The following is a 6,000-nucleotide window of genomic DNA, read 5'->3' on the forward strand; positions in this document are numbered from 1 at the left end:
AGTTGTGTTCCACTCTTCCAGAAGACTAGATTCACCCACATCCCGCTTGTAAAGGTTAGGTCTGCTTCCATTTCTTTCTGTCATAAACAAGGATTTGAACATTTCACATTAGTCTCGCCGTGGTTGTGTCCTCATCGCTCTCCCGGGGCGGGTGCACCGCTTCAGATGTCACCTACTTGGTATCATCCTTAGTGGTTAGAGGCCAAACGGCTGCCCATCGTCCTTTTAGCCAGAGCTCTCCGTTGTGGCACAGGCAGATGCCCATTTTGAGTCTGCCTTTCCCAGGGTCACTTTCAAGCTGACCGTGTGACTAAGATCTCATCCAGGAGACGATCCATAGCCTTTCCAATGTTGGTTTTTTCCCATCAGTGGAGTTGAATGAGGACGGTGATCTCAGAGCCTCGGAGCTCCCACTGGATCATCGTGAGAGGGGTCCATAAAGCACCCACTCTGCTGTTCACCAGCAGCAGAGAATGGCCATTAGTAATGATCTTATTGCACTTGGAAGCTGGAGCACACAGTAGGGGTTTCTGCTCTGTGTACTTCAGGGCATCTCTTTAGAAAATAAAGCTGCCTGGGCTTGCCCATGACTGACTAGCTCAGGATCGGTAAGCGTTTGTTCTTATTTGTCTCCTGTTTCCAAAGTGTTTGTGTCTCTTTCTGTGTAGGCTATGTGTTTTTGGATGCCTGGAAGAAGACAAAAGAGGGCATCAGATTCCACAGAGCTGGTTACAGGCGGTTGTGAGCTGTCTGATATGCTCTGCTGCTTGGAGAGTTTCGTGTATTCTTTACCACTGAGTCATCTCTCCAGCCCAGGAGCCGCTGCATTTAAAGCTGCTGAAAGGAGTTTGCTACTCAGTTGCGAAAGAATTTCACCATGGGAGGGGAAGTCTTAAGGATCTAGTTCCTGTAGTAGCCTGAAAGAAACAGTCTTCTGCTTAAGGAGGGTGCATGGTGACTGGAAGAAAACTGGGCTTCAGGTCTTCCACTTTAAAAAAATGTAAAAACAAAATGCATAGTACACAGTACTGTTTAGAACTTAGAACTTGGGGATTTAGCTCAGTGGTAGAGCGCTTGCCTAGCAAGCGCAAGGCCCTGGGTTCGGTCCCCAGCTCCGAAAAATAGAAAAAAGAAAAAGAAAAAAAGAACTTAGAACTTTATATATTGCTGATTTAACACTTGTAGCATTTGAAGACGATTTAGAAGAGGGAGAAAGGAACCGAGAGAGGGGTGGAAAAGGAAAGAGAGGGAGAGGGAGAGGGGAAGGAGGAGAGGGAGAGGAAGAGAGAAGTGTCCTTTTAGAAACACACAGTAGACAAAATTCATTTTACAGGTTGTACAGGAAGGAACAGAAGGAAATTGAGACAGATGAGGGAAAGATCAGGGAAAACGGCTACGGAAGCCTTCACAGTTCTGACATGACACTGAGTAGCTGGAGTTCAGGCAGGAAAGCCAGGTCTCCAGGGCGTGCTCTGTTTAAGCTCCCATGCACCTGCGGGTACCCAGCAAACACATTCAGTCCAGCCTCAGCTGCTCTGGAGTAATTGCAGATATCAAGCAGCAGAGGGCGCCAGAGAAAGCTAAAATGCTCGCTCACTCAGATACCCAGGTGGTCCAAAATGCCTTCCAATCTCTATTTATAAGGAAGCTTGTGGTTCTCTGGGTTGTTAACCGATGAAACAATTATGCGTGCGAGTTTAGTGTCTAATACTTTCAGTCTGAGCAGGGTAGTTCGTAAGTAAATAAACAATGTGGGAGGATTCAGAAAACAAAGGGACGGCCCTCTGACGCATGCGTACATTCACTCAGCAGCTTTCTCTGCGTGCCTGGTGGTACTGTTAAATACCAAAGGATAGAAAGACAGGTGGAAACACATTTTCTGTTGAACCCGTTTGTAACAGATATTTAAAACTTTATGCTACTTTGCTAATTTTTTATTTGAAATTCTTACACCCTCACGTACTAGACTCTTTAGGGGAAGTGTGTGATGGTTGAGACAGGCAAGCTCAGGAGGAGGTGTAGGCTGGGACTCTATTTGGTTCGGGTTATGCAGTCCGCCCCCTTCTTCTAATAATGCATTGGTAGGTTATACCCTGACCCATAGATTCTATGTATACATCCTATCCAAACAAGTCGCCTAGCAACCACAGGACTCCCTCAAACCCTCACCTACAAATAGGAGGTTGGGGGTGAGGGGGAGCCTTTTCTCATCTATGAACAACATAAACATTTATTCACCTCTAGGAACAAGGTTTAAGCAGTTTCTGTTCAAATGTATTCCCAGTTCATCCCATGAAGAATAGAAGGTTCAATCAGGCCTAAACTAGCTATGGATGCATACACAATAAGGCAAGTATGCCCTTTAGTCACTTTTTTCTGGGAGAATCTCTATTTACCGTCAAATAGAGAGCCACCCAAACCACAAACCTTAGGGACCAGCATCAACCACCCCCACCCCCGTGAAGCAAAACAATAAAAACAATGGCTGGGGCCCTGAATATATTCACACACTTGGTGCTCTATCAATTTTGACAGTTTCTGATCTTTACCCAAGATAAAAATATCTTGCTGCTTTTGCAAGTCTCTCTTAGCCCTTCCTTTCAGTTCTTTGGCTAAGAAGCCAAGAACATGCCAACACCCAGGCCAGACCCTGAGCACAGGTGACAGTGACAGAGAGGCTTTGGCGGGAGACAGCTGGGCCCCAGTTTCACTTGTGCTAGTTTCTGTCAACCCCCCATATGTCCCGGGTTCCTCATCTGTGAATAGTTCCTCCTGCCCAGGGGCTGTGAAGATTGAATGAATAATCCACAGAGAGTGCTTGAAATTATGTCCTAGTTAAGAGTCCCAGGCTCCGCTATTCTTCAGTTTCGCCTAGGCTCAGAAACCCAGCTGCAAAGACTCACTACAGAGTGGAAGGGGAGTCATGCCGATCTGACCCATGCAGCTTACAGACAAGAAGATGGAATTCTGCCACCTGCTGGCTGTGTTAGCACAGTGAAATTTGTTGGTTTTTTTTTTTTTTAAATGTGAAAAAATAAATTTTCTTTTTTAATTGGATATTTTATGAATTTACATTTCAAATGTTATACCCTTTCCAAGTTCCTCTCTCTCCCATTCCCCCTCCATCTGCCTCTGTGATGCTGCTCCCCCTCCTACCCACGCACTCCCACCTCAACCCTACACTGAGGAAACAAGCCTTCACAGGACCAAGGGCCTCTCCTATTGATGACAGACAATGCCATCTCTGTTATATATGCAGCTGGAGCCATGGATCCTTCCATGTGTACTCTTTGGTTGGTGGTTTAGTCCCTGGGAGCTCTGGAGGGTCTGGTTGATCGACATTATTGTTCTTCCTATGGGGTTGCAAACCCCTTCAGCTCCTTCAGTCTTTTCTCTAACTCCACCACTGGGGTCCCTCAGTCTGATGGTTAGCTGCAAGCATCCTCATCTATATCAATGAGGCTCTGGCAGAGCCTCTCAGGAGACACCCATATCAGCCTCCTGTCAGGAAGCACTTCTTGGCATCAGCAATAGGGATTGGATTTGGTGGCTGCATATGGGATGGATCCCCAGGTGGGGCAGTCTCTGGATGGCCTTTCCTTCAGTCCCTGCTTCACTCTTTGTCCCTGTATTTCCTCCCGTGAGTATTTTGTTCCCCCTTCTAAGAAGGTCTGAAGCATCCACATTTTGGTCTTCCTTCTTCTTGAGCTTCATGTGGTCTGTGAATGATATCTTGGTTATTCCAAGCTTTTGGGCACAGGAGCATAGTGAGTTGTTTTGGTTTTTTTTTTTTTTTTTTATTTTTTTTTTATTTTTTTTTTTTTTTCTTCTAAGCCTCTAAATTTAATGAATCCTCAAAGCTGCTGCAGGAATTAGCCGAGGTAACATACACGAAGCTCCCTGCAGTACTCACGCCAGTGCTCACCTCTGGCTTAGTTGCTTTTGCATCATGGTCACCATAATTCCTGACAGAAGCAACCTGCTCCTGGCGCTAAGGGTTTCCAGTCTGCCATCCCGGGACGGTACAAAGGTGTGGCTCGGACCGTGGTGACTGAAGTGTGCAGCAATGGCTGATCACATCACAGCGGACCAGGATGCGGCGACTAAGGCCAGAGCCACAGTCTGGGCTACAACTTTCAAAGGCCAGTCCCTAGTGATCTCATCCAGCCGGATGGGTCACACCTCCTGAAAGTCCCACAGCTTCCCAAAATGGTTCCAGGGGCATGAGGCTGTGAGGGATATTTCAGAATCTAACTAACGTTCACTGGAGCAAACTATAACCCGGAGAAAAGCTGGTTCCACGTTGTACAATCACGTTTCTCATCAAATCAAACCAATGATAAACTGCCAAGTCTATGCCAGCAGCCCTGGAGGGGGAGCAGGGGCAACTTCACAGCTTATCTCCAATAAAGATGGAAACACCTATCCAATCCCCCCATGTAGTTTGGCTCGTTCTTTCCATTGAGAAGCATCTGGGGATTGTGAGGTAGACAAGCAAGAGGAAGGGCTGTGGAATGGCCCTTGAGGTTAAGAGTCCCTGTTAACTCTGAGGTGAGATTGTTTTCCTCGTAGAAGAGAAGGTGGAAGAGATCGAGAGGCTGGGTGTCCACAGCTCACCGTGAGCAGAAGCTTGTGTGGTGGGGAGTGCCTCTCACGAACTCCAAGAAGTTAGGACTGAATCAGGCACTACTGTGTGGCCACCAACCACACTGGTACCTGGCACTTAGTAGATGCTCAGTAAATATATCAGAGTATTCTTTACAGCGTAGAGAATGCAATGTCCTTGCAGGCAAAACACTTTTGGAAGTCGAAAGATCAGAAGAAGTCAAGGTCGTCCTTGGTCATATAATACAGCAAGTTCGAGAGTTAGTCTCCAGAAAACAAAAGCAATTTGGTTGAGGGAAATTGAGATTGGTTGACGGGAAATTGAAGTTAGAGCTAGTTGGCCAACTAGAAGTCTGGAAAGAAAGCTTAAGTTCCTCTGCCATTGTTTTACGTAAATCCCCTTAATTGACTTTAGAGGAAGGATCTTTTTATATCTTTTTGCCCTTTTCACCGTAAGGAGTCAGGGCTGAGACTGTATGTAGCTCCATGGTAAAATACCAGCTTAGCGCATGTGAGGCCCTGTGTTCCATGCCCAGAATTGCAAACACAAACAGATAATAAATAAATAATAAATAAATAAATAAATAAATAAATAAATAAATAAATAAATAAATAAATAAAATTCCTGTGGTTCTGATATTGCTGTTCAAGGATACCTCTGCTCTGAATCGCTGGAGGCCGCGCTTTTGAGCAGACACAATTCTTCTCAATAGATCCAGCTAACATTGAGTAGTGACTCTAACTGACTAATTATAAAAGTGTATTACCAAAACATAGGCAGTTCCTACACTTGATACTGTTTTCCCTTCAAACACCTGAGCTCTTAGAAACCTGCTGCTGCTTTGGAGTCTTTTTTTAAAAATCACTTTTATGCAGATTACTATTGAAGAGAGCAATGAAGGGGAGAGAGATCTCGGCGGGCAAAGGAGGAAGCGACCAAGCGGGATTCCCGCAAGGACGGAAGCGCTCTTATCTGTCTGTCAATAGCCTTTTAGAACTCTCCATTTAAATTTAAAACTAGCCAGCTAGCTGGACCGTTGAAGCAGGCGTCAGACTGGGTGGGAGGAAGACATTTTAATGAAGGAGTGCGGCTGTAAACTCTGCCTAACACTAGAGGGCAGTGCAGTGCTAATATTTCGGCAGCCAAGCTGGACTGACTCCTAGTGTTAACATGCAGTTACAGGGTACGTTTCAGATCATCCTATTTACAAGGTCGTTAACAAAGTTAATACCAGTAAGGATTTTATTATGAAAACATTATTCACAAAAGTAGCAAGAACCTATGCTAAAATTCTAACCCCACCTCCACCCCCGACACCCCCTTCATGTTTCTTAGTATGCCCCTTTCTCTAACTTGTGTCTGGGTATTCTATAAAGCCACCCCAGACATCATAT

The sequence above is a fragment of the Rattus rattus genome, chromosome 2 (assembly GCF_011064425.1).
Source record: "Rattus rattus isolate New Zealand chromosome 2, Rrattus_CSIRO_v1, whole genome shotgun sequence".
Classification (NCBI taxonomy): Eukaryota; Metazoa; Chordata; class Mammalia; order Rodentia; family Muridae; genus Rattus; species Rattus rattus.